Source organism: Mus pahari, chromosome 4, assembly GCF_900095145.1.
Source record: "Mus pahari chromosome 4, PAHARI_EIJ_v1.1, whole genome shotgun sequence".
Lineage (NCBI taxonomy): Eukaryota > Metazoa > Chordata > Mammalia > Rodentia > Muridae > Mus > Mus pahari.
Window position 1 is genome coordinate 27,351,294 of NC_034593.1, and position 27,183 is coordinate 27,378,476.

The 27,183-nt window shown below is 45.4% G+C and overlaps 1 non-coding gene across 1 annotated transcript; it reads left to right on the forward strand.

Moving 5' to 3' along the window:
• The first annotated feature begins 9,150 nt into the window (after positions 1–9,150).
• On the forward strand, positions 9,151–9,287 carry LOC115063907. The gene has a single exon (XR_003843775.1). It is a non-coding gene; the product is annotated as a small nucleolar RNA SNORA48 (small nucleolar RNA).
• Positions 9,288–27,183: the final 17,896 nt, after the last annotated feature.

Genomic DNA, 27,183 nt, shown 5'->3' on the forward strand with positions numbered 1-27,183 from the left:
CCTGTGAGTCAGCAGTTTATACACACACACACACACACACACACACACACACACGCACACACACGCACATGCGCACACACACGCACACGCGTACGCGCGCACACACACGCACACACGCGCACACACACGCGCGCACGCGCGCGCACACGCACACACGCACACACGTACGCGCACACACGTGCACACACGCGCATGCGCACATGCACACGCACACACGCACACACGCACGCACACTGATGGAACACGTTTACAAACCTTACTGTTATTTTTTTTTTCTAATGAACACTCCTGTTTAGCTTTTGTAGGTACCGCCACAGCTCTCCCGTTCACCCTCTGGTCCAGATGAACCAAGCATTTTAACCTTAGTTAGCCATGCTGTCTAACATCACTTACCTTCTCCTCACCCTCCTCTTTTCAAAACTGCGGTGGGTTTAATTTGTATTCTTTCTGCTTGTTTAGACAGGATCCAATACAGCCCAGGGTTGTCTCAAACTGGCTTTGTGGTTGAGGATAACCTTTAACTTCTGATTCTTCTGTCTCCACCTCCCAGATTCTGAGATTACAGACTCACTACTACATCTCATTTATACAGCGCTGGGGAGAACAGCCAGGGTTTCCTGGATGCTTGGCAAGACTCTGAACCCCATTGTTCTTTCTCATCCATCTGCCCAAGTCAGATTTCTCACACATCTGTCTGAGTGGCCTCACCCTGTAGTCCCAACTACTCAGAGGGCTGAGGCAGAAGAATCATTTGAATTCAGAAGTTTGAAGCCAGCTCGGGCACCACAGAGAGGCTGTGTCTCTACAAAATAAATTATATTTTCGCAATGAAAAGTAATCTAACTCAAATGAGATAAGAAATATTTACATTGAAATCCCCCTGAAGTCTTACCCCTCTCTGGGTAACCAGAGTTAGCATTTGGGGAACCTTGCTGGTCTCTCAGATTCCAGTTGGTGTGCCACTACTTAACGTTTTTATTTTACTCATGTATATGTGTGCATGTGTACACACGTGTGTGTGTGTGTGTGTGTGTGTGTGTGTGTGTGTGTGTGTAGATGCCCACAAAGACTAGATGAGAGCATCAGGTCCCCGGGAGCTGGATGTGTGCTTGCCGGAGGTGGGTGTGGTTATTGAACCCCATTCTTCAGCTAGAGGCTTGATCTCAGCCACTGAGCCGTCTCCCCATCCACCCACAGGCCTTTTCTTTACTCATCCCTCACAGTTTTGAGCGACTGTCCTGTGGAAACGTGGTGGTGATGACAAGGGTGAGCCAAGAGAGGAACTAAGGCATGGGGCTGGCATGAAATAGAGACAATGGAGAGGGCCCAAAGGTCGGCAGGCTGTGCTGTGGAGCTCAGCTGAGGGGAGCGGATCCTATGAGGGAAGGGCTAGAACAGAACAAGCCTCCTGAAGGAAGCCACCGAGGTCAGGCTCAGGTGCGGCCAACATGTTCAGGCAGGAAAATCTTTACAGCAGAGTAAGGGCAAAGAGGAATAACCTCCCGCCAAAGTGCAGGATGGGGTTTGGAGAACCAGAAGGAGCCCGTGAGAAAGTCAGTCAGAACGCAGTCTCCACTGTGGCTACTAGGGTGCACCTTCTCTGAGGGCAGTTGTGAAGTTGGTCTCAAGGGCAAATAGGACATTTTCCCTTACTTCTTGGTCCTAGAGTTTATACAGATCCGTAGGACCATATAGGTGCAGGTGATGGGACATGAGACTGGGATCGAAGTGTCTGGGGGACAAAGGTGGGTATAAGGAGTGGGAAAGGGGAACGTACCAGGACATTGGCAAATATACTTAAAGTACATTATATACTCGCAAGAAAATGGCCTGTGTAACCTAGTATAGCAAATCAAATATTTAAAAGTACCCCACGGCAAGAGTATCAGGCACACAGTGATGCTGATTCCCGGTGCTTGTCCTAAAACTCAAAAGCTAAATCCCCAACCCCCAATGACATCGTTATTTTCTACTGTATTATTATTTTATTTTGGGCATGAGTATTTTTCCTGTATGTACATCTGCACACCACACGTGTGCTCATAGAGGCTAGAAGAGAACATGGGTTCCCTTGGGACCGGAATGAATAGACGGTTGTGAGGCTCCATGTGTGTGCTGGGAACTGAACCAGGATGCTCTCGAAGAGCGGCCCGTGCTCTGAGCCACTGAGCCATCCATCATTCCAGCTTCTGCCGCTCTTATTTGGTGGTAGAGGCTTTGAGAAAATAATACAAATTAAATAACATTGTGGCCTCTCAGAGTTCCTTGAGGTCACAGTGAGAGGTGCCTTGTACTAGAGAGAGGCCCCGGGAGGAGGCTTCTGTGGCCAGCAGGCTGATATTATCATCTGGAACACTCAGCTTCCACAACCATGAAAATAAAAGTCATGTGGGTTAAACTACCCGGCCTGTGGCATTCTGTTACTGCCAGCCTCACAAACCACACAGGGCTTGGAACATGTCTTTGCTCTTATTAAAATAAGCTTTATAAGAGTCCTGTCTTCCTGGACAGTGGTGGCCCGTGTCTGAGATCCCAGCACTCTAGAAGCAGAGGCAGGTGTGTCTCTGTGAGTTCAAGGCCAGCCTGGTCTACAAAGCAAGTTTCAGGACAGCCTGTCTCAAACAACAACTACAACAAGAACAACAGCAGCAGCAACAACAACAACACCCAAAAGTCACATCTTGAAATTGTTGAATTGTTCTCACCCTCCTGGGCTCCCAGCTTCTGCATGTGAACTCGGAAGACTGGGCTGAGTTCTGCTTTCTGTTATTTAATTGGACAGCCTCAAATCAATGCTTACTTATGGTTTCAGAATGGTTGCTTCCATAAACCACCGTTCAGAAGCCGTCCTTAGCACTCTGAATGGCTTCCTTGGAAGGCTCTACAGCAAAAGTCACAACAAAATGGGCATGCTAAGACCACGCGTCCAGAATACCACTTGGGATTGCAGTTGAATTCTCCCACAGTCCTAGGTTAGTAAATACCATGTCCACGAACTGTGTAGAGGAGGAGACTGGGGAGGGAGGAAAATCTGGCCCCAGGTCATTCAGATGAAAAGAGGCCGTCCTAAACACTGAACTAAGTCTGGAATCGGCTTAATTTCCTTAGATGTTTGACCTTATTATTCAGCTGCTAAGGGGAAGTAAAGCTATCTGGCCACTTGTAGAAGACTTTATTTTTAGATGTGACTCACAATTTCAGTGGAAATTGGAGTTCTGTGATGAGCATTTGGCCTCTGTCTCTCCAGAGTCTCTAGAGGCTTTCTCTGCCTCTTTCCTTTTGACTCCAGTGCACACACGGCCAAGTGTGCCTCACACACTTACGGCACCAGCAGCTTCTGGATGAGAGGAAGTCAAGTCTGCCCTCCATCCTGATGCCACACACCTCCCTTTTGGATATCTCTTCGTTCTTTCATTAACCCAGCAGGGTTTGGGTATCTTCATTGCAGAAGTCAGAACCACGTGGCTGGAACAAGACCATTTTCACGCTCTAGACTGAGTTATGTAAACTCCAAGGAGCAGGGGACAACTTTTTCTTCCTCTTTCTCAGGTTAGTTGTTTTGGTGATACCTCCAGCGCTACCCATAAAAGATCCTCTAGACGCAGTTCTGAGATGCAGGGGAATAAATGGGATCAAACTGCTTTTAGGAGCAAACCCAAGAAAAAGTCGATTTCTATTTGACTAGTACAGTGGACTTTACAGGGTGCGCTGGCTAAAATGAACTGGGGGAGTGTAGCGAGAAGCTCTGCAAGAGGGGATGGGAAAAAATGTAAGTGTAGGCACTAAATATGCGGTGCTTTGAAAAAGAGGACTTTAGGAGTGGAATGGTTAAAGTACAGAGGACTGGCTGTGTCTGGAGGGAGTATTTATGCTGGGAGACAGGAAGTGTGAAGTCAATGACTTGGGCTGGCAGAAAGAAGACCCAAGGGGAGGGGGAAGGGAGCAGGATGCCAGAGGGAAGATTCTTAGTTTCCCTCTGCCTGGAAGTCTTTCTTTCATGATCGGAAGCAAGATATTGGCCAGAAAACTTCTCCCATCGCTTCAGAGAAGCTTAAAATGAGCCAAGCCCAGAGTGAAGCTGAAGTTGAGAGACACCGGCGCTGTGCCCAGAACACAGTCCGAACCTTAACATTTGAATGGAGCAACACAAAAGTGGGAACTGAGATGCCCAGACATCTAGCGACAGAGTTGGTAAAGCCTTCTTACATAATAATGATAAAAATACTTAACATTTATTTAACATTTTTACACAGGAGTGCATGAGAAGGTTGATAGATGTTATCTGCTCAGAACAGTCACCTCTTTACAAATTATCTCTCTTCACAAACACATACATGGACTTTGCAGGCTAAGTAGTCTGCCCAAAGTGACCATTTAAATAGTTTTCTTATGCCAAAGTGCCAATTTAAAAAAGTTAACATGCCTTTAATCCCAGCACTCGGGAGGCAGAGGCAGGCGGATTTCTGATTTCGAGGCCAGCCTGGTCTACCAAGTGAGTTCCAGGACAGCCAGAGCTATACAGAGAAACCCTGTCTCGAAAAACCAAAAAAAAAAAAAAAAAAAAAAAGTTGTCTTTTTAACTTTTTTATTTATTTTTTTATTTTTCAAGACTTGTACCTAGCTGAGAAAACATATGTTCCCCAACAACCAGACGGTCTCAGGTGGACTTGTTAGACAGGGAGATCTGCGTCCCTTCTAAGGTCATCAGCTGGCACCATTGCAGCGCAGGTTAAGAGATGACACACAGACAGATGCAGAGCCTCATGAGTCGGATTGGTGCCCTTGCCTCCTCAATTTTTGTTTTTCGTTTTTGAGAAAAGATCTCATACTCCCAGGCTGGCCTTGAACTCCCTTTGGAGCCGAGGCTGGCTTTATACTGATGACCCTCCTGCCTCCAACCCCTCACATGCTGGGATTCCAGCAGTGTGTCACCTGCCCAGTGGATTAGAAGCAGCAGCGGGGAGTTAGTTTCTCCTTTATCCTATGCCAGAGTTCCCTGAGGCTGTCTTCTATGAATCATAAAGTAGGCCAGATGCTGAAACTGCCACTGCCTCCGTCCATGTTTGGAACTAGAAGAAACTAATTTCTGGGGTTTATATGCTACCCAGCCTGTGGTGTTTTGTTGTAGCAACTTGGATGGCTAAAGACAATGGATTGAGCTGCCTGCCCTCTGTTCTACAACTGCACCGATCACATGTGACTATTTAGCACTTGATGCTTGACTATAGTGGACTGAGGGAATGATTCTTGTTTTTCTTTTCTTTTCTTTTCTTTTTTCTTTCTTTCTTTCTTTCTTTCTTTCTTTTTTTTTTCTTTTTTTTTGAGACAGGGTTTCTCTGTGTAGCCCTGGCTGTCCTGGAACTCACTCTGTAGACCCTGTAGACAGACTCACTCTGTGGCCAGTTCTAATTAGATTAGTGTCTTACAACTAGTAACTACTACAGTAGCAAATCTTGGTTGTCAACTTGACTACATCTGGAATCAACTAAGACCCAAGATGATAGGTGTCACACACACACACACACACACACACACACACAGAGAGAGAGAGAGAGAGAGAGAGAGAGAGAGAGAGAGAGAGAGTATTCAGTTTATCAGTCTTGTTCCTTTAGATACCCCTGCCTAATACAAATGATACGTTCATCTTGTGGCCCATTGCTTTGGAAGAACTCGGTCTACAGAACACCTAGGTGAGCCACACTTGCAGGAATCTTTGAAGAACACAGTTATGGGAAATTTTGGCTTGAGTGGCGTGAAGTCACATTTCAGAATGAGCCCTTCCTATCCACTCCCTTCCACAATATTACTTATTGAGACTGTCATCTTAGGACTATCTCTAGAATCTCTTCAGAGACTCTGACCTTGACTTATGGTACCAAGCCTTAACTACTCTCAATGGTCCCTTTCAAGACCAGCACCACCAATGAGATTGTGCTTGGTAGGAGATAATTATTCCATGGATGGCTTCCCAAGCCCTTTGGAAGAGCCCAGAAGACCATGAGTGACTTCCAGAAGTTAGACACTAAGATTCACTGTTGAACTTTGGTTTCACTCTGATTTAATTGTGACTGTGCCCTTTTGGAGTTCTTCCCTCTGGGAGTAAGAAAAATATTTAACTTATTTTGACTTTGCAAAAGCCCACAGTTGTGAGAGTTTGGAGTCTGGGAGCTATTCTGGAGTGTTAGAGCGACCAGGGATATTTTAGAGAGGCATGAACTTTGAGAGAGACTTTGGATGTTCTAAAGGGATTTAACTTTCAAAGTGCTTGGATTTGTAAAGACTGTCTACTTTTTAAAGTTGAAATGTTTTATATTGCGATATTGATATTGATATGTAATCTTGGCAATGAACAAGAAAGGGAAGTTTATATTTTAACTGTAATGTGTTTGTGTGTTACATTAATAGGCAGTCATATTTTTGTGGTTTTATGGAAATTTTTCATAAGCTCCTCAAGGCCTTGGAAATCCAAAATTCATGTCAACTTGATGCACACCAGAGTTGTTGTGGAAGAGGGAACCTCAAATGAGAAAATGCCCTTATTAGATTGGCCTAGGAGAACGCCTGTGGTGCAGTTGTTGTTGTTGTTGTTGTTTATTGAGGCAGATGTGGGAGGGTCCAGCCCACTGTAGGCAGTGCGACACCTGGGCTGGTGGTCCTCTGTGCCAACAGAAAGCAGACTGCTTGCATGAGAAGCAAGCCAGTAAGCATCAGGTCCCTCCTGTCTCCAGGTTCCTGCAGAGTTAGTGCTCCAGTTTCCCTCATTGATGGATCTAATCAGCTGGAAGGTGAAATGAACCAGTTACTTTTATCACAGCAAAAGAAATTCTAACGAAGACAGAGACTCTTAACTATTATCAAATTCCGCTACCAGCCTTACGTGCTCTTGACACGCCTGGACTCCAGCTTCTGTGTGGGAGCCCCGAGGAGACACTTGGCAGAAGATTTCACCTCTGTTAGGCAGGTCCCGGCTCAGTCAGGCTGAGTTTGCAGCTCTAGTTGGGCACCGTCCATTGCCCTAGCAAAGCACAGGTTTCACTTAGGCAATGCTGGTGTCTTACTACTCACAGCATAGTCTGAAGCCTACGCTGAGCAGAAGCCTTACATGGATCTTCATGAGTCACGCTCGAGTTGTCTGAGTTGCTTCCAACACCTCCATCCAAGCCCCCTGCACTAGTAGATCTTCAAACTAGTAGAACTCAAAGCCCCAAATGCTTCCACAACCACATTCCCAACCCCCAAAAAACACATCTGTGTCCATAGTAGCAACAGCCCATTCTCTGGTACCAATTTCTTTTTACATAGATATACAGACAGACAGACAAGAAAGTAGAAGGGGAACCAGCAGGAAAGAAGAAGAGAGTCAACAAGAGTGGAGGGGACAAGAGAGGGTAATGGGGGTGAGTGTGATCAAAATGCACATATATGAACTATCATTATGAAATGTATATAATTAATATATACTAACAAGAAACCTTTTTAAACTTTTCAAAAATTATGCTTGCACTAAACATGGGCAGCTTTTCTTATCGTTATTCCCTAAACAGCTACATTAACAACTATTTACATAACATTTAAATATGTTAAGCATTTTAACTAACTTGAGGTGGTTTGAGTGAGTGTAGGGAGATGTGCGCACATCATGAGCAGATGCTGCCGTTCTCCACTGGGGCCTCCAGGCCTTGTGCTGGCAACTTCATCAGGCACTGGTGTGGTCCTCTCATAGATACCTAATGATAACTGATTCCCTTTTTCCTCCATGCCTATCTTTAAGGTAAGTAGGTCTCTCTATTGTCTTTACAACTTTATGAACTACATACAGCTCTTCTCGTGTAGCTCCTCAGCAGGAAAAATGGTGTATACAGAAAAGACTCTGCTGTTCTTGCCAAATGCAGCCATGGATGAGAGAGCTGCAGAAACAGAGATAGGAGCTCATTCCTGCACTGCGAAGTCTAGGCTTCTGGGAAGGAGAATTTCATCAGGCTGAATGTGTCATGAATGTTAAATATCGTGCCTTTGAGTCTAAAAGAGGAAAAATAAGTATGTTGTCCTTTCTTGAAGTCTTGTGTCTGGTCATTACCCTGGCAACCCTTACGAACGGAAACTGACGTCCAGGGAGGAGGAAGAACAACACTGCTGGGGGCTGCACGCCATGCCTTCTAGGTGATAACTCCAGTGCCAGGCATGGTGGCGCACGCCTTTAATCCCAGCACTCGGGAGGCAGAGGCAGGCGGATTTCTGAGTTCGAGGCCAGCCTGATCTACAGAGTGAGCTCCAGGACAGCCAGGGCTATATAGAGAAACCCTGTCTCGAAAAACAAACAAAAAAAGATAACTCCAGGGACTCACACTGCTGGGGGCTGCATGCCATACCTTCTAGATAACCCCAGGGACTAACCCAGGCTCTACCGGGCTTGAAAATAAGAATAGCAGTGTTCTGGTTCATGGATGTTTTTCATAAACTCCCCAAAGCCTTGGAAATTTCAATCTAAGCAGATGATGATCCACTTGGTTATTAACTAACGTGTTCTGCCCCACCACTACTGCCAAGGAGCAGCAGTAAATCCCAAAAATAACCACAAGCTTCCCCTTTGTTCCAAAAGTAGTTTTCTCCAACATTTTATTATGGAAAACCTCAGACGTAGTAATCTGAAATAAGGTTACTATAGACACCCATGTACTTTTTACCAGATTCTTTCATTGTCAACATTCTGTAAAAGTCTTATCATGGTGCATCCGTCTGTCTGTCTGTCCATGTTTCCATGCATCTACCCATCATCCTGTCCATTTCTTTATCTATTATCCCCCACCCATCCATCCATCATCCATTATTGCATCTATCCTTCTTCCCATTCATCATTAATTTATCCATTCATCTGTACATCCCTTTATCTATGTATCCATGAATGTACCCATGTATCATCCATTTATCCTCTCATTCATATAGTAACTCTTCTAATTTTGATGCGTGCTAAATAAATCATGTATATTTATATATTTTTTTTATTTTTTGAGACAGAGTATTACCATCAGCTCTAGTTATAATATAAATGTGATATTAAAATAAAAATAATATAAATAACTACAACTATAAATAAATATAAAATAGTATAATAATATAAGTAATATAAATAAAATTAAAATAATATAAATAATTCACTTGGCAATGGGTAAAAAGACACCTTGTTGGTGACATTGCCTTATATCAGTCAGGGACAGAGCTGTCTTTTGTTATTTCTAGCTTGATGTCTGGCTTGGTGGCCAGCACTGTCTTATGTCTAGGACACATGAATATCAAATCAAATCCAATCCAGGCAGCACAGCACAGCACAGGAAGAGAAAGAAAGAGATTTGCATACCACCATGCTACCCACGGACCTGCCCTCCGGCACATGGCACAGGAAGGCCACAGACACCCATTTGCCACCACATCGTGGAGCATGGATGAAGGGTGTTACCACCAGCCGAGAGGTCGGGCTTCAGCCAGAGCCTCCACAATGTGCAAATATATGGTGGGCAACTGGGAGAGAAAAAAAAAAAAGTGGGCAACTGCAACTTGAGCATTATGAAGAGAGGCAGAACAGAGCGGGAGACTGACAGGTAGAAAGAGGAGTCGCCTGTTGTGAGTGTCCAGCCTACGGTAAGGCCCCGGCCTGGGCTGCCTCTGAGGACCATGTCTGAGTCCATGAGTACACAGCAGCCGGGCTCAGTGTGGATGTCCGTGACTCATATTATCACTAGAGAACACGGGGATCTCCCTGGTCAAGACAGCTGTAGGGTCCCACATGGATCCCCCACCCCCNCCCCCCCACCCCCGCACTGGCAGTTGGGAAAGCTGCCCGTAGGGTCATGAGCTCTGGAGAACTAGCCCTGCCCTCACCATTAAGCTCTAGGAGGATCCTGCACCTCTCCTGGATAGCACAGAGGAGCTGACCCTGGCAGCAGGGGTCCGGGTGAACCAGAGGAGGAGAGAGAGAAGGAGAGCCTGGGAGAGCCTGGTCACTTCTCAGCCATGAGAGGTGACCTGGGAGAGCTAGCCTGGCGGTCAGTCGTGAGAGTGGGCTAGCCGGCCCTGCCTCTTGCTCAGGAGTGGCTGCAGCACTTGGGAGAGTGGGTCCTGCATCTCACCTTGGCAACCCAGTACAGTAGTGTAGGTTCTGGTTAGCAAAGGCATGGGTGGGCCAGCCCCAAGGGTGTGAGAGCAGGAGAGGTGGCCTAGCCCCTCACAGGATGCAGCACTTGGGACATTGGGTCCCGCACCATGACTGGGCGGGACAGCGGAGCTGGCTTTGGAGGCTTGGGTGTGGGTGAGCTGGTCCCGAGGGCAAGGGAGCAGGAATTCTGAACCTACCTCCTGTCTATGGCGGTGGAATTGACTAGTCTAGCTAGAACATTGCTGTAGAGCTTGCCCTGGTGGTACAGGTAAGGGAGAGCTGGCAAGCTGACCAACTCAGCTACCAAACAGACCCAGATCCAGGGCTCTGAGTTAGCCCAACCCAAAATCTACATGGTCTGCAAATGATTGGGACTTGTAAAAGAGCCAGTCCTGCTGTTCCAAAGCCACAGGATCCATGACACAGGGCAACAACAGATAACCAGGAGGAGTCCCAATTGATGCCGTCACAGAAGCCAGAGACCTCAAACCAAACCAGTGACTCATTGCCATGAGCATTTGCAAGAGAAGATGTGTGGACAGAGGGACACGCTGTGGGACACACTGGGGACACACTATGGCTTCCGTGATGGGATGTTTTCTGTGCTTTGCTTTTTGTTGTAGTTGTTTGTGTTTTATTTTGTGGGGGACGTTGCAAGGGTGGAGGGTGGATATGAGGAGATGGGGAGATGAATGGGCCTGAAATCAATAAAGTTAAAACAACAATATAAATAGTTATTTTAACTAGTTAAATAAATTCAACATTTATTTGTGGGATTTCTTCTGATAGATGTGATAGATACACATAAAATGCAAAAAAAAAATTAAATATACATTGCTGCGTTTTGATAGATGACTTTATCAGTGTGGCCCAAACTCCATCAAGATACAGAACTTGTGCTGGAGAGATGACTTGCTGGTTACAAGTCCTTGCTGCTTTTGCAGAAGACTCAAGTTCATTTCTCGGCACCCACAGGGTGGCTCACACACCCCCATAGCCCTGGTTCTGGTGAAACTGATGCCTTCTTCAGTCTCCACAGGAACACCCCAGACACAGTGTGCAGACGTGCATAAAGGCAAAACACCCATATCCATTAAATAAAAATAAATACATCTTGTTTTTCCAAAGGATACTGAACTTGTCATTGCCTTGAACCTCAATACTCAGGAGGCAGAGGCGGGTGGATCGCTATGAATGTGAGGCCAGTTTAGTCTACACGGCAAGTTTCGGGCTGGCCAGGGCTGCACATACTTAAAAAATAAAAAAATAAAAGGATGTAAATGATGCAGAACTTTATTACCACCTCAGATGGTGCCTGTTCTACTCACTGTCCCCAGTGAGCAACTGTTGTGACGAGGCTGGCCTCAAGCTCATAGCTACCCCCTTGCCTTATCCTCTCAAGGGATGGGATAGACTCCCCTCACGGTGGCACCTGACTGTGGACCTCCTGGAGGTGGTGATGTGTGCAGTGGGTTTCTCACCCAGAGCTGGCTCTCTGAGATGGAGGAGCTGCTCCCAGAATAAGCCCCCATACTGGACTTAAGACTCTAGGACCAGAGTGTTGGATTGTGACTGGACTCTAGCTAGGACCAGAGTGTTGGATTGTGACTGGACTCTAGCTAGGACCAGAGTGTTGGATTATGACTGGCTTCCCTTGTCCCAGGAGGGGCTCTCACACTCTCTAGGCTTACTGCATTCTTTTCTTTCTTTCTTTCTTTCTTTCTTTCTTTCTTTCTTTCTTTCTTTCTTTCTTTCTTTCTTTTAAATAAAAATTTTTTAAATATCTATTTATTTATTGTAAGCATACGAGTACACTGTAGCTGTACAGAATGGTTGTGAGCCTTCATGTGGTTGCTGGGAATTGAACTCAGGACCTCTGCTTGCCCTGGCCCTCTCTCCAGCATGAAGATTTATTTTATTATTATATGCAAGTACACTGTAGCTGTCTTCAGACATACCAGAAGAGGGCATTGGATCTCATTATGGATGGCTGTGAGCCACCATGTGGTGGTTGGGATTTGAACTCAGGATGTTAGGAAGAGCAGTCAGCACTCTTAACCGCTGAGCCACCTCCCCAACCTGGCTTACGTCATTCTTGTGAGGTTGGAATCTGCTCTATTCCCACTCTATGAGGGATTTTGTATATTTGGATAACAGTCCCTTCTGAGATAGTATGTTTTGCAAATGTTTTCTTTCTTTGTCTTTCTTTCTTGTCTATGTCTTTTCTTTTCACCTTCGCGATGACATTTTAAGAAAAGCTATCTTTTTCTCTTTATTTTTTCTTTCATTTAATTGAGGGGGTGGGTCAGTAGACAGAAGATCATCATCATCTGGAACCTATATTTTAATAGAAGGAGTAACAACAGGTATATAAATGAGAAAACATGTCATGAGAAAATCGTGGTGTGATGGTGTATAACTCTAACACTAGGGAGGCAGATACAGCAATAGCACCATAAGTTCCAGGCCAGACTGGCCTGCAAAGAAAACCTCAGGCCAGGGCAGATAAGCAAGACTCTGTCTCAGCAACAACAAAACAAACAAACAAACAAATACCTGGCCTCTGGAGATGGCTCAGTAGGTAAAGCATTTGTTGCACAAGTACGAAGAGCTTGTGTAATTCTCCATTGTTCAGATTCTCAGAGCCCACATGAGGCATGGTGAGCATGTCTGTAATTCTAGGGTACCTATAGTAGGATGGGGAATAGAAATCAGAGACTCCCCCAGAGTTAGTCTGCTGTCTGTAGTGGGGGAAAGTATCAAAGATACTGTGTCTCGAGCAGGGTGAAAAGTCAGGACTGATCTCCAAGGTTATCCGGGGACCATCACACGGGCAGTTGTGCTCACATCTACATGCACATGCGCTACATACATGCAAAGATATAAATGTAGAAAACCAAAACAATGAAGCATATACAGTAGGTGTTTCCGTGGTTGCGGTTGTCGGGGTTAACGTTTGTTCTCACAGGATACCTGAGAAGGCTCTCTCCGGCTGCTGTGGAGCCCCAGAGGAGCTCAGGGTGTGAGCAGGCAGGAGGTAGCTATGGCCACAAAATGAGGGGTGACAAGGCAGGAACTAGAGTAGAAGCAATAAAAGGGACATGAAACACCTAGATGTGTGGTGTTCCTTCTTGACAATTGGGTCATGGATAGGAGTCAAAGAAAAGTCTCCAGGCTAAAAATCCAGGTATGGGTATATGTAACAAAGTAGAGAGGAAAGGAGAGAGGCAGAAGGAAGGGACAGGGGACAGGATTTAGGATGGGACCTTCATGTAAAAACTCACATGAAGATATCCAGGTGGGCCTGTGGTTCATTCTGGAAGGCAGGGGCAAAGATGTACAAATTTGAGAGTCTGTAGTCTGCCACATTCATATACAATCCCATACTCACTCTCCGAATAGCCATGCTGGTTAGCTCTGGATTTGACAGAGAGGCCAGCTTCAGTGAATAAGGCAGAAGAATCTGCATCCACACACATAGAAACATTCACACACGTGGAAATGTGCTACATACACACTTGTAGCACACCAAACACACACACAGTGAATGGGGGGAAGGCGGTCCTATCTCTTCGGTGGATATCGCCGGACCCTTTCTGCTGGGAGTAGGTATTAATTGATTTATAAAGAAAAGAGCTCAGGGTTCTGAGGGCTGAGAAGCCCACAGTTGGGCTGCTGAGTCTGTGCTGTTTCTTTGATGGGTTCAGGCTGCTTCAGCTCAGGCTGGAAAGGGGAGTGGGAAGTAGGGAGGAAGGAACATTTGACTTTATTCAACCCACTCACACACTGTCTGCTCCAGCCCTAGGAAAGCAAGGACTCCCTCTGTGAGAAAATCATTATCATTCAAGAGGACCTACTGAGGATACCTTAAAGGCCTTGCCTCTCAACATCACCAAACTGACCATCAGATCTCAATCTGAGTTTGGGAGGGGACAGACCACAGCATCAGCCTGCACATAGTGGTTCCCTTCCAGCAGTAACCATTGTTGATTGGATGAGATGAAGGACGTTGCTTAGAGACTCATACTAGGTGGAAGAGGAAGGTTCCACTGGGGGAAGACAGGAAGAAGTCAACAAAGGAGAAAAAGAATAGGAACCCGTGGTATCTGGTGTCCAGTCGACAGCTGAGAGAAGGTGGTCCAGAAAGTACTTCTCCTGAAGTCCCCAAGCTGCCACATCCCTGGGACTCCAGGATCTCTTGATGCCCTGATCATCACCCTTGACCTTTTCTTCCCTCAGGAGTCATGAAACTACTTTCCAACTTGACATCCGTCACGTCTGCATCGGATGATGCTGAGTATCGGAGCCCTCTGGGACATGATGGCTAGAGCCCGCTCGCAGCAGCTGAGTGTGTCCACAGATATGTGAGATATGAGGGAAGAACAGTGACAAATGAAGCCCCGGGGAACATGCACACAGACAGACAGTCATGTTACCTTGAACCTATGTCACATGCTAGACTGAAACTGTGGCCAGGGCAGGAACTAATCTCCATCCACCACTGTTATTAAGTACAATATATAACATCCACTACACAATGACAGCTCTTTTATGTGTAACTTTAAAAAAAAAAAAAAAAAGGTTTACTGTGAGCCATTAAGTGGCTCAGTGGATGAAGGTACTCACTGCAGAGACGTAGGTTTGATCCCTGCCACACACAGATGGAAAGAGAATCAAAGTTGTCTTCTGACCCCCCCACAGCAGTGCAGCAGTGTTGTGGTATCCTCCCCTCCCTCTCACACTCACACACACACACACACACAAATAATAATAATAATAATAATAATAATAATAAGAAGAAGAAGAAGAAGAAGAAGAAGAAAAATAAAAATCTACTGTGATTTTTTTACATGAAAATTCTTTTCCAGGCTTGACATCATTTCTTGAATTACACTATTCTTTTTTCTTTCATAATATTTTTATTGATTATTTGGGAGTTTCATATCATGAACCCCAGGCACCCTCACTTTCCGGTTCTCCAAGGTCTGCTCCCCAATTCCTGGAAATGCCCCCAGAAAGAAAGAAAGAAAGAAAGAAAGAAAGAAAGAAAGAAAGAAAGAAAGAAAGAAAGAAGGAAGGAAGGAAGGAAGGAAGGAAAGAAAGAAAGAAAGAAAGAAAGAAAGAAAGAAAGAAAGAAAGAAAGAAAGAAAGAAAGAAAGAAAGAAAGAGAAAGAAAGAGAGAACGGAGGAAGAAAGTCCAGTTTGTGCTGCCCATATTCCCAGTGGCCAGCATCTTAGAGAAACCCCAAGTGCTTCCCCACCTGTACCCCACCCCCACCAGAAACTTTCAGTTCTGGAGAGCTGTACGTCAGCATCCTTATCACAACTCTTAGAAGTTTTCTTCAATGGCGCTCTGTCTGGGCTGTTGCTCTTATGGGGAGTGGGTGTTGTCCCGGAAGCCTTCTATGTCACTCTTTTTCAGCTGTGAGTCTGCAGTCATCACTACAACAGCAAAAATAGCTTCCCTGCCCTTTACCATCGGTGGGAACACGGATCACGGACTCACACATGCGTGGTCCATGGACATGCACATGGCCCCTGGTGTGAAGAAAGTGCCTCTCACCTCGTTGTGGTCTCCTGTGACAGCACAGACCACAGGCATCATCAGGCTTCAGGCACAGGGGTGTGACCCTGTTATCGTACACTGCCTGTTATGCTTTGGAATAGTACCTAATGCCTGGATGTGAGTGTGAATTTTTTTTTTAAGTATCATATTCAGAAAATGACAAGATAAATGTGGAAGCCAAAGCCATGAATTTGGGCTCCATGGTCTCTGAGCTGCTGGGGAAAGGTGTCGAACCGCACTCTTACAACGCTGCTCTTTGTTTCATGATGTGCCACACATTAAAGTCCCGGTGCCATTCTCGGAAAGCAGCCCGCAGAAGCGACAAGTGAGCACTAAGGCTGGTCTGTGTTCCAGCCTTTCTGGTAGTTAGCTCAACTGCTTTCTCCAACTGTTACTCTCTTATGTCTGCCAAGGTAAAATGGCTCCTTCTTCTGCAGAGTTTGTATAATTAAGGCACTTTTAAAATGGAAATATATCTGTAGCGTGTAGCTTTTATTACCCTACTTTAAGCTCCAGCCCCGCCCAGGTTCCCTCGGATCATGGATGAAACACATACACACACACACACACACACACACACACACACACACCAATATGTTCTTCAACCTGTCTTATTGGCTCAATTGCTAGACACTTCTAATCTCCTGGGGCTAACATGTCCTTCCCAATACTCTTATCTCAGCACCCTAAGCCTGCAACTTTAGATATTCAGTTACCTTCTCCTTGTTCAGCAACCCCAAAATGCCCTCTGCTTGGTTGCATTTCTAATCTTCCTCCTGGGGAAGTGGCCTATGGCCACTACGCCCAAGATCTCACAGGCTTGGTCACCTTTTCTCCCTCTGAAGCATGGCACAGTCTCCCTTCCTCTTCCTGTATCTCCTAACCTGCCCGTGGAGACCTGGAAGCCCTGCCTCTTTCCTTCTGCCCTGCAATTGGCCCCAAGCATCTTTACTGATCAATCAAGAACCAGTTGGGGAACAGAACCACCCCCTGCATCTATGTTTAAATTTTTCTTTCTGGAGATATAGCTTGGTCAGTGGCGTGCTTGCCTAGCATGTTTGAAGCCTTGGGTTTCATCCTCAGCATCACATAAGCTAGGAGTAGTGACACAGGCCTGTAAAAGCTCAACACTTTGAGGTGGAAGCAGGAGGATCACAAGTTCAAGACCACCCTTGACAATGTAATGAGTCTGAAGTCAGCCTGGGCTGCAGGAGATTGTCTCTAGTGAAAAAGGAAAGTATTCAAGTCATGTAACCATCACATTCTGCATACCTGCAAGGATAAGTATGCATACAGACCACTGAGGCTAGACTCAGAGACACAGAGGAGCAAAGCTTAGACACAAAGAGGCAAAGCTTAGAAACCTGGTGGAGATGGAGGAAGTCGCAGCCTCCTGCAGCCTCGTTAGGCTCTGGTGAGGGGATGAAATGACTGAACATTCCACGTAAGGAGTCTTGGTTGTTGATGACAGAAATCTAACCCAAAATAGAATAAGGGATATGCGAACTTTTGGCTTGTATCTGCTGGGGAGAGGGGTGGGGCGCTAGTGGGCCTCAGGGACTTTAGGAGGCAGGAAGCGAGAGCCGTTGGAATCCTCTGCCTTGAACTCTTTATTGGAAAGTCATGTTGGTTCTCCCAGAGCCAAATACACAGCTTCTCACCAAGGGGTCAGTTCTGAAGAAGGACTGTGATAGGACGGACCTGATCACCTGCCCACTTCTGGGATGAGGGTCCCTCCTTGTAGTTCCCCCAGGAATGGGGGGGCGTAGCATGGGACAGACAGGATGGAGCCCAATTATCTGAGACCGGCTCAGAAGGCAAGTTCCCTCTGATGGAATGGGTCCCAACTAGCTGCAATGAACTTCTGAACTATAATCTTGGACCCAGTTTGACCACCAACTGTGAGACTCTCAAATGCTCAGCATCTTCACTTAGGGGAGTTTTGCAGATGGGGAAAGATTACTTGGTTCTGTGTGTGTGTGTGTGTGTGTGTGTGTGTGTGTGTGTGTGTGTGTATGTTGTGTTTGAGTTAAACTTCCCTTTTCCAAAACAACATGTGCACCTCTCAGAGCTTCTTCTCATCAAAATACAGGATATGAAAACGTTCTCAGAAAAGCTGAGAGCTGTCTATAAGAATTCTGTCTACCCACAGTCCAGGTGCAGTCATACAGTGGAGAAGAGAGTCAAAACACCAAGGCTGAGATGAGGTGGGTGGCTACTCTGTTAGAATCCTAACTGTCCCATGATCAAGATCTAGCCATGCTATTGAGGGCAGTCCAAACATCAAGACAGAGGTTGGTAGGGGGTCCAGGAGGGATTGCTAAGAGGGGAGCCAATAGCAGCCTAAATCAGGGTCCAAGGGAAATGCGCTTCTCACGACGAACAGACTAGATCTGAGCTGGGGATGGCTCAGTGGATAAAGGGCTGGAAGTCTTTCCCGTGACAGTGTGAGGGCCTCAGATTTCTAACACTCACAAAAATGCCCGGAGGACCCATAGTCCTAGCACTCCTGTGTGTTCACTGGCCAGCCAATTAGGAGAAGCCTTGGGTTCAGTGAAAGACATGGTCTGGAAAGGTAATACGGAGGGCCAGCAAGAGAGTTCTACGGTGTGGGCACTTGTCACCAAGACTGAATTAGACCCCCAGGATCCACGGATCCACGTAGTGGACAGAGGGGACAGAGTCCTGTACACTTTCCTCTGTCTGTCCTCCACACTCATACTGTCCATACTTCCCTTCTCCACAAAACAAACAAACAAATAAATAAACATACATTTAACATCAGCAGAAAAGTGGTTAAAGACATCCAGCATTGACCTCCAATCTCTACACACACACACACATACACACACACACACACACACACACACACACACACATCTAGTTGTACTGTGATTGTTGCTCTTAAGGCAATCTTGTGATACTGTAGCCAATTCCAACGCCACTCTTGAAGTAGGTTTTTAGGCTGCTACTCCATCATGTTAGTGTGAAAGAAACTGAAACCTTCCTTGCAGGTGTGGTGAGCGGGAGAGAAGTGACAAGCTACCGAGCTCCAAAGCTAGAGAAGGAACATGATGGGCTACGGGCATCACGGGCTGAACTGTGTACTCCATTCACTTCAGAAAGAGAAATCTGTAAAGCCTAACCTGGTCTACCTGAGGCTGTGACTCCGTGGAGGGATATGGTTTGTGCATCACTGGAGTCCATATAAAAAGAGGGAACTTGGACAAAGACATCTTCTCACAGGCAAAGACAATGCAAAGACAAAGGGGAAAGTGATAGCATTTTTGTCACAGTTACCTGGCAACAGCCAGGTGTGTCTGACTCACTATAAAAGGGGCTGCTCACCCCTCCTCTCTCTCTTGCCTTCTTGATCTTGCTCTGTCCTCTTGCCCCCTTAACCTCTCTCTCCCCATTCCTCTCTCCAACCCTTCCACATGCTAATGGCCAGTCTCCCCTCTCTCTCTCTCTCTCTCTCTCTCTCTCTCTCTCTCTCTCTCTCTCTGCCTTTCTCTGTCTCTACTCCCTTATCTCCCTTCCCCATGCCCTGAATAAACTCTATTCTATTATTCTATACTATACTGTCATGTGGCTGGTCCCTCAGGGGGAAGGCATATCTCAGAATGGGTCCACAGAAGCACCCCCTTCCCCCACACCTGACTACACATCCACAAACATAGTCCTTCTCTCCTTATCCTTTTATAAAACACAAAAGAAAGAACAGCCACTTGAGGACTTTGCAGGCCGGGAGTCTAGGGCAGCCATCAGAAGCTGACCCAGCTCCCAAGCTGTGGGCAGGCAGGAAAGATTCCCCCTCCAGTGGTTTCTAGAGGGATGGTATTTTTTTTTTCAACACGAGGGCTGAGTTTGGCTACAAGTTCTTAGACTAGATCTGCTAAACAGTGCATTTCTGCTGTACTTAAGCTATTAATGTTGTGATAGCTAGAAGAACAATCATCTTGAGGGAGATAACCCAGATCCAAAAAAGACAAATATTGTATGATGTCTCTTATATGTGGATGCTAGCTTGTAACTCTTTGAGAGGCATGCTACAATCCATATAACCATAGAAGTTATGATATCTATGAGGGGCTGATGAGAAGGAAGGATCACCCAGAGGAAGGGGAAGTAGAACATACAGTTATGGAGAGATCGGGAAAGGATACTGGAGTGAAGGAATTAAACAGAGGACAAGGAGTAAGGGACCATCAGTAAGGGCCAACTGAGAGGTCAGATGAAAACCTAGTCTTGTAGAAGCTTCTTAAAATATATGCACGTATGAAAGAAATCTAAATAGAATCACCAAATTACAAGGAAGACAATTTTCACCAAGTGAAACTTCCAGCGCCAGGAATAGGTTGCACCTAACTGAGTCATTGGTGAAAGGGCCCCATGGAAAGTCCCAAATAATCCAGGCTGTTGCCAAGGCTACTGGTTGCTCTCTACCAACTGAAGGTAAGGCCCTATTGCTAAAAAACTCATGTACCTCATTGAACATGCAGAGCTCAGCTGGTACCTAACTAAGGCCTTCACCCCTATTGACCGGCGTTGTTTGTGCTGAAAGGTACTTTGCACGCTCATAGAGGAGAAAGGTAACCACTAACTTGGTGGTTACAAACCCAAGGAGCTACAAAGGTGACCTGCGGCATAACACACTGGTGCAACGGTAAACATCGTGGGAGCAACCAAGGAACCGATGCCTGACGCTACTGTGGCTGAGAACCAGAAACTAGGAAACTAGGTAGGCCATAGGTCTAGGGAAAGCCAGCTACTATTGTCTTGTTAAAGAACATAGCAATGAGCAATGAGATGACTCCTTACAACATTCTCTCTCTCTCTCTTTTTTTTTTTTTTTCTCGAGACAGGGTTTCTCTGTATAGCCCTGGCTGTCCTGGAACTCACTCTGTAGACCAGGCTGGCCTCGAACTCAGAAATACGCCTGCCTCTGCCTCCCGAGTGCTGGGATTAAAGGCGTGCGCCACCACGCCTGGCTACAACATTCTCTTAAACATATAGATCAGTGTCTCACTCAGCAATCATCAGAAAAGCTTCCTTCTGCAAACGTGGCAACACACAGAGACCCACAACTAGACAATGTGCAGAGAGAGAGAGAGAGAGAGAGAGAGAGAGAGAGAGACAGAGACAGAGAGACAGAGAGAGAGACAGAGAGAGAGAGACAGAGAGAGAGGAGACTTTAGAACACTCAGTCCTAAATGGGATGTCTTCATCAAGCCCTTCCCTCAGGGCTCAGGGATCTGTATAGAAGAGGGAGTAGAAAGATTGTAAGAGTCAGAGGAGATGATTAACACCAAGAAAGCAGGCTCTTACAGACACGACAGGACCGATGCACCTAAGAACGCATAGAGACTACGGTGGCATGCACAGGGCTTGCACAGGTCCAAGACAGATGGGGTCCCAGCACTGAGAGGCAGGGATGGACACAAGTTCCCACCCTTAAACAAGAATTGATCTCCAATTGCTACCCATATGCAAAGGAAAAAACGAATTCAATGATAGCTTTGTACATTTTTAAGTTTTTTTCATATTGCTTTGTTTGAGCACTTTTTATCTTACCAGTCTTTGCTTGTATATTATGGTTTTCAATTTTGTGTTTTTTATGGAGGTGTGTGTTTGCGTGTCTGTGTGGGCATGTGTGTGTGGGCATGTGTGTGTGTGTGTGTGTGTGTGTGTATGTCTCTGTGTGTGTGTTTCTTGTGCGTCTTTTTCTTTTTAAATTGAGACTTGTCTTTTTATTTGCCTGTTTTGTTTTCCAAAGAGAAAGAAAGGTGTGGAGTTGGGGGTGGGGTGGGGAATGGGGAGGATCTGGGAAGAGTTGGGGGAGGGGAAACCACGATCAGTGTTTAGCGCTCTAAAGGCAGTGGGACCTGAGAGAATGGAGTCAATAAAAGAGTCGAACCAAAGTCTCACACAATAACCAACTTTAGTCAGAGGATCAATTTATACTCGGAGGATTAAGAGGAGCCACGTGAGTAACGTGTACAATCAAAAGAACAAACCGCACGCAGGGAAGCAGCTGCACATGGTATATAAACAAATAACAATAGCCATTCTTAGTGAGTAATTTGAAGTAAACTCATTCATGCCTGTCTATTGCACCTGGAAGGAAGACAAAAACACATTCCAAGAATAATTTCGTGTTTTGAAGAAACTGGGTCACAAAGACTTTCCTTGTCTTTCTGGGCCATTGGGGGTGGGGCATGGAGGGAGGAGTTTTCTTACAAGCACTCAGAAGTCTTGAACATTTTCATTCTTAGACTTGTTAGGCCCAAGTTGCAGGTGACCACCGAGGAGCCTAAGGGTCTTTACTGGGAGCTCAGGAGCGAGGTCTCTCCCCTTCCCATTGCAGCAGAGAGAGAGCTCTGAGCACAGGGGTTCAGGGTATTTATTGTAGTTACAGCAAACTTGGGGAATTTCCATACGGGTCAGCAAGTTAATGTTTTAAAAACTGCATTTCTGGCATACTCTGAAGGAACTGAACACGGGGACAAAACCACCTGACAAACAGGATGGCTAAGTTATCTATTCTCTGCAGGATGTCTTAAGTTATCTATATGTCCTTTGACCCTGTTATGTAGCCTGACTGGCTGTTGCTAAGTGGGGTGGATTGCCATAGGATGTTTGCTAAGGAGGACTCTGTGATTTTCTTCCTGGAATAGGCGTTTAGCCCCTGGTCTTGCCTAAAATGGAGTTTCTTCAAAAAAAAAAAAAAAAAAAAAAAAAAAAAATCTTCCATATGATCCTCTATATCTATATATCTCTGACATCCTCCCATAGCTCAGTAGCTGGATAGTGACTTCCTGTTATTCCACAGTAATCTGCAAATGAAATTTGGAAATCCATATAAAAACTGATTATTAGCTAAGGGAAATATAATACAACAAGGATCAAAATCCATGTAATTGTTGACCTTGGGTCCTCCCTGATTTACTAATTGAGCAATAAGAGTAGGGTAAGCAGTTAGTATTCTATGCCCTTAGAGTATGCATAGATATATCCCGATTGCCTGTAGGAGACAATTTAGTGGAAAACTAAGTAAGTTTAAAGACAGTGAAGGTTCCACACCATACACAAATGCCTTTTTAGCCTGGTTTTAATAACTGTAGTTCTTTTCTTGCCTCTCAGAAAATATGTGAGGACTGTTCAATGCTGAGTTCCCTATTAGAGTTTGAAATAGATGAGTCAGTGCATTGGAAATACCAAGTTCAGCATATGAGGCTGGGGGGGGGGCACTAATTCCCTTCCCCAGCTGTGCCCTAGCCTGCCTTAGCTTTTTCATAGGCTCTCCCAAATCCCCATCAAAAAGTGGCGAGAGTTTAGGATTAGATTGATTATCAAATCTATCCCACCACGCTGCAGGGTCATTTTCAGGCAGTGCAGGATGCACAGATTTAAAGGAGGTTCCAGTAAGGGAGCGGAGGGAGTCATCACTGCTGTAGTCACTGGTGGTCCTGTTTTCACTTTGCTTTCAAAGGTTGCCCAAATCGGGAAAATCTTTTTTTTTTTTTTTTTTTTTTTTTTTTTTATTTACCAATTTTAAGGTCTGATTATCCATTTTATATTAATTCAAGAAATTAGCCGTCTCTTCCTCATGACTAATATCCTCATTATCTCCCTTAAGCCTTTTGATAACAGTCCAAACAATGCCCATGTGACCCAAAATGGAATCTTTTCCTCTTATTTATATGCCTGTCCTTTTCAACATTCTTTTGGACTATCCCCTACTTCTTTATCTAAAGTTTTCTTCTGGAAACTAGGAATTATACTTGTGATCCTCTTTTCTTTAAAAAATGGTGCATAAGCTTGATGCAAGGCAAAACCTTCCCTGGTTTCTGTCCCATTATTCTCCCTCACCTCCTCTGTGAGGGTTCCCACTCTCTTATCTCATAGCAGACTTCGGGGGGGGGCCCTGTTCGTGGCGTGGCTTATTTTCTGCTCTAGAGTCAGTGGGACCTGGGGGAATGGAGCCAATAAAGGAGTCAGACTAAAATCTCATGCAACAGCCAACTTTATCAGAGCATCAGACAATTGATATTCTGAGCCACATATGTGTGCAATCACAAAGACAAACCACACGTGGTGAACAAGCTGTACATGGCAAAACCATGTTTTCCATACAGGCATATAAACAAATAACAGTAGCCAGTTGTAAAGAATAATCAGAAGTAAGCTCTCTCCTATCTGCTACACTGGGAAGGAGTACAAAGACACATTCCAAGAACAAATACATTTTCTTTCTTTTTTTCTTTTTCTTTTCTTTCTTTCTTTTTTTTTTTTATTTATTTTTTTATTTTTTATTTTTATTTTTTTTATTTTTCAAGACAGGGTTTCTCTGTATAGCCCTGGCTGTCCTGGAACTCACTTTGTAGACCAGGCTGGCCTTGAACTCAAAAATCTGCCTGCCTCTGCCTCCCGAGTGCTGGGATTAAAGGCATGCGCCACCACTCCTGGCTCAAACAAATACATTTTCAAGGATCTGAGGTTACAAGGCTTGTGTTGTGCCGCCTGCTCTTTTGTCACCTGACACACAAACTAGTGGTATCTGAAAGGAAGGAAACTTAATTGAGAAAATGACTCCATAAGATACTGCATTTTCCTAATTAGTGATTGGTGGGGGAGGGCCCAGACCATTGTGGGTGGTGCCATCCCAGAGCTTGTGGTCCAGAGTTCTATAAAAAAGCAATCTGAGCAAGCCAGGAGGAGCATGGCCTCTGCATCAGCTCCTGCCTCCAGGTTCCTGCCCTGCTTGAGTTCCAGTCCTGACATCCTTTGGTGATGAACAGTAGTGTGGAAGTGTAAGCTGAATAAACCCTTTCGAGGGGCGGTGGTGGCACATGCCTTTAATCCCAGCACTTGGAAGGCAGAGGCAGGTGGATCTCTGAGTTCGAGGCCAGCCTGGTCTACAGAGTGAGTTCCAGGACAGCCAGAGCTATACAGAGAAACCCTGTCTTGAAAACAAAACAAAAGAATAAGCCCTTTCATTTCCCAACTTAGCTTTTCAGCCATGGGCTTTCATCACAGCAACAGGAACCCTAACTAAGACACTTGTCTTGTTTTCTTGGAGTTACCTCACAAGCCCTCAGAATTTTCTTCATATGCTTCCATTCTTGATGGTGTTCTGATAGCTGAGAACATATTGTATGAATTTTTAAAAAAAAAAAAAAAAGAAAAGAAAAGAAAGGAAGAAAACTGTTCTCTGGAACCATTTAATGCCAAGCACACTAGTAGCAGCTTTACTTACCCACCAGCCACCAGCGTGAACCTTATTAGTTTAAAATCTACTGTAAAGACACAACAGTTTTCATTGCTGATTCTTTCTTTCCCTCCCTCCCCCTTTCCTTATTGAGACAAGATCTCGGGGAGCACAGGTTGGTCTCAAACACTAAGAGAGCAGGGGATAGTCTTAAACTCCTCCATTTCCACCTGTGCTGGGGTTACAGATGTGTGACACCACCTGTGTTACACGTGATCCCAAGCCCACATTTTCTGACCCAGGAGTCAATATTTAGTATGACCAATACCTGGATAAGTTGTGTCATACTTTTCTGGTTTCTTAGACCAGCCACATTTTGCAAACATTTTCCATTCATCAAAACCCTTTCCTTTCTCCTGTCCTCAAATAGAAGCCTGTGTGGTCATGTGTTCTCTGGTTAGTTTGAATGAGCTGCGCCCAGGGAAATATTTGAGTTTTGTTTCCCAAAGCTTCATTTGAATTCTGCATTGTAAATACGTTTGATTTTATTTTAAATGGTTGTGTGGGTGAGGCACATTACACATGTATGTACTGCGGGTGCTGAGAACAAGTCCAGCCTATGTCAATAGCAATGTGTGCTCTTTACCACTGAGCCAGCTCTCCAGTCCTTAGCCTAGCATGGCAACCTGTGAGCATAAGCTTTTGTTTTGACATTAAATTCCTTTGCATTTCCTTACTCTGATAATTACTAATTTCCTCTTCTCCATATGTCCCTCTCTTCTCATCTTTGAGGAAAAAAGAATCTACACTGTGTAAGCCAGGGGGGTGATGCACACCTTTGATCCTAACTCTTAGGAGATGAAAGCAATATGACCAGAAGTCCAAAGCTATGTTCAACTACATAGCAACTCTGGGGCCAACCTGGGCTATGTGAGATTGTGTCACAGAGACATGCACACACACACACCCCCACACACAGATACACACACCACACACCATACATACACACCTCAAAGCAAGCAAACAAACCAAGACTGAAGCAAAGCAACATCCCTACACACATACACACAACACAAGCATACAAAGAGGATATGATGTATGTGTGGCAATGGCTTACAGAACCCTTTCCCCTTGGCCACTCACTGAGTCCCAGGATACAGTCTGAGTACATGGAGCTGGGTTCAGAAGCAAGAGCTCAAGCAATAGCAGCAGCGTGGGGAGCAGGGGATGAAAGTGGGCAGTGGGGGCTGGTGAGATGGCTCAGTGGTTAAGAGCGCCGGCTGCTCTTCCAAAGGTCCTGAGTTCAAATCCCAGCAACCACATGGGGGCTCACACCATCTGTAACAAAATCTGATGCCCTCTTCTGGAGTGTCTGAAGACAGCTACAGTGTACTTACATATAATAAATAAATAAATAAATAAATAAATAAATAAATAAATAAAAAAGAAAGTGGGCAGTGGAGGCAGAGCCATGACAACTTCTGCTGTGGGTGCGGTGACCCGAAGCTCTTGAGGGAGTCTCGTGACACTGTGACCACAAATAGGGCTCAAGGCAGAGGCCAAGGCAGCTTCTGGCTTAATCAACATGTGAATGGACCTGGGTAGAACTCTGGAGGAGGTCAAGTGTGGCTGGCCCTTTCTTCTCTCTGGATCACCCATAAGCTGTTGGGACCTGGTTCCATCTTTGGTGGCTGACTCTCCTTTTTATTGTTGCACGAGATGAGTCTTGCCCACAGGGCTCACAGCTTTGTGAGAGCAAGACAATGGACCTTCTCATCTCAGTCCCTGCCTCCTCCCAGGTCCCAAGAGACACCAGCCTACACCAAGAGCTGTTAGGGTTATGGAGTTTGAGGCAAGAGTGGTACAACATAAAAGATCAGGGCTGGCATGTGAGACATAGTCAGACAAGGACACCGTGATATCATTTGTGTCGAGTTTGGACGGAAGGATTTGAAGTATGAATTGAATACTTGTATTGGACGATGCATTTTAACAGCTCCATTTGGAGGATGACAGGACGAGGCGGGGCCTGGGCTGTTTTCAGAGAAGCGGATTTGACTTAGATGTGCAGGCATCGGGAGTGCTGAAAGGATATAGTGCCTTGAGTAAAACCACCCTGGGAAGGCTTGGGGAGTGGCCAGGGGCCACTTTGGTGACTCAGAGTCTATCCGAGAAGAGCTGGAGCGATGACACCACAGTAAAGAGTGCACACTGCTCTCTCTCTCTCTCTCTCTCTCTCTCTCTCTCTCTCTCTCT